The sequence below is a fragment of the Halichoerus grypus genome, chromosome 8 (assembly GCF_964656455.1).
Source record: "Halichoerus grypus chromosome 8, mHalGry1.hap1.1, whole genome shotgun sequence".
In the NCBI taxonomy this organism is placed as follows: Eukaryota; Metazoa; Chordata; class Mammalia; order Carnivora; family Phocidae; genus Halichoerus; species Halichoerus grypus.
Genome location: NC_135719.1, coordinates 58451325 through 58453945, shown reverse-complemented (window position 1 = coordinate 58453945; position 2621 = coordinate 58451325). Strand labels below are relative to the sequence as shown.

Below are 2621 nucleotides of genomic sequence, written 5' to 3'. Positions count from 1 at the left end.
GATATATATCTATCTTTATCTATAACATTCCATCCCAAAACAGAAGACAAACTTTCTTCAAGTGCACATGGAACATTCTCTAGGATAGATCACATATTGGACCACAAAACAAGTCTCAATAAATTAAAGAAGATTGAAATCATATCAAGCGTCTTTTCCAAATACAATTCTATGGAACTAGAAATCAATTACAAGAAAACTGGAAAAAACACAAACACATGGAAATTAAACAACATGTTACTAAACAACAAATGGGTCAACAAAGAAATTGAAGAGGAAATCAAAGACAAGAATGAAGACAAATGAAATGGAAATACAAAAGGCTAAAATCTATGGGACACAGCAAAAGCAGTTCTAAGAGGGAAGTTCACAATGATAAAGGCCTACCTCAAGAAACAAGAAAATTTTCCAATAAACAACTTACACCTAAAGGAACTAGAAAAACAAAGCCCAAAGTTAGTAAGCAGAAAGAAATAATAGATAAGAGCAGAAATCAATGAAATAGAGATTTAAAAAATAGCAAAGATTAACTAGAGATGGATCTATGAAAAGATAAACAAAATCAATAAACCTCTCACCAGACTCAACAAGACCTCAAGACAGAGGGCCAAGTAAAAAAAAAAAAAAAAAAATCATAAATGAAAAGAGATAAATTATGACTGAGAGCACAGAAAAACAAAGGATCCTGAGATTACTATAATTTTATGCCATAAATTGGAAAACATAGAAAATTTAAATTCCTAGAAACACACAACCTTCTAAGACTTAGTCAAGAAATAGAAAATGTTGTTGTTCACGATGGGTTTGCAGCCAGAACACAGGTGTTATGAAAACCACCACTAAACCTAAACCAAAATGGGAAAGGGAAAACTCATCAACATCGTCTCATCATCACTGGACACAGATTTGGACAAGTGTCCACTACTGCTGAGATGGGAAAGAGCTCCTTCAAGTATGACTGGGTCTTGGATAAACTGAAAGCTGAAGGTGAATGTGGTATCACCATTGATATCTCCCGGTGGAAATTTGAGACCAACAAGTATTATGTGACCATCATTGATGCCCCAGAACACAAAGACATCAAAAACATGGTTCCAGGCACATCTCAGGCTGACTGTACTGTCCTGACTGTTGCTGTGTTGGTGAATTTGAAGCACATATCTCCAAGAATGAGCAGACCCATGAGCATGCCCTTCTGGCTTACACATTGGGTGTAAAACAACTAATTGTTGGTGTTAACAAAATGGATTCCACTGAGCCACCCTACAGCCAGAAGAGATATGAGGAAATCATTAAGGAAGTCAGCACCTACATTAAGAAAATTGGCTACAACCCTGACACAGTAGCATTTGTGCCAATTTCTGGTTTGAATGCTGACAACATGCTGGAGCCAAGTGCTAACATGCCTTGGTTCAGGGGATGGAAAGTCACTGTAAAGATGGGAATGCCAGTGGAACCACACTGCTTGAAGCTCTGGACTGCAATCTGCCACCAACTCGTCGGACTGACGATTCCTTGTGTCTGCCCCTCCAGGACATCTACAAAATTGGTGGCATTGCTACTGTGCCTGTGGGCTGAGTGAGTCAAGACTGGTGTTCTTAAACCTGGCATGGTGGTCACCTTTGCTCCAGTCTATGTTGAAACTGAAGTAAAGTCTGTTGAAATGCACCATGAAGCTTTGAGACTTGTCCAGAGGACAATGTGGGCTTCATTGTCAAGAACATATCTGTCAAAAATGTTCATTGTGGCAATGTGGCTGGTGACAGCAAAAATGACCCACCAATGGAAGCAGCTAGCTTAATGCTCAGGTAATTATCCTGAACCATTACAGGCCAAATATGCACCTGTAATGAATTGTCATACAGCTCACAATGCTTGCAACTTTTCTGTGCTGAAGGAGAAGATTGATCGTTGCTCTGGGAAATGGCTAGAAGATGGCCCTAAGTTCTCGAAATCTGGTGATACTGCCATCATTGATATGGTTCTTCACAAGCTTATATGTGTTGAGAGCTTCTCTGACTATCCTCCTCTTCACCATTTTGCTGTTCATGACGTGAGACAGATGGTTGCTGTGGGTGTCATCAAAGCAGTGGACAAGAAGTCAACTGGAACTGGCAAGGTCACCAAGTCTGCCCAGAAAGCTCAGAAGGCTAAATGATTATTATCCCCAATACCTGCCACCCTAGTCTTAATCAGTGCTGGAAGAAGAGTCTCTGAACTATTTGTGTCAGTTGGCTAATTAATAGTAAAAGATTGGTTAATGATAATGATGCACTGCAAAACCTTTAAAAGGAAAGGAGAATGTTTTATGGACCATTTGTTGGGAGAGAGAGTAACAGTTTTAAGTTATTAGTTTTAAAATCAGTACTTTTTAATGGAACCAACTTGACAAAAATCTGTCACAGAATTTTGGGATTCATTAAAGCAAAAGTTTAAGGTGCCTGGGTGGCTCAATTGGTTAAGTGTCTGCCTTTGGCTCAGGTCATGATCCCAGAGTCCTAGGATTGAGCCCCGCATCGGGCTCCCTGATCACTGGGGAGTCTGCTTCTCCCTCTGCCCCTCACCCCTCTTGTGCTCTCTCTCTCTCAAATAAATAAAATGTTTAAAAATTAAAAAAATAA

The 2621-nt window shown here is 39.5% G+C and overlaps 1 pseudogene; it reads left to right on the top strand.

Moving 5' to 3' along the window:
* Positions 1–932: 932 nt before the first annotated feature.
* Positions 933–2158, top strand: LOC118530420 (elongation factor 1-alpha 1 pseudogene; annotated as a pseudogene).
* Positions 2159–2621: the final 463 nt, after the last annotated feature.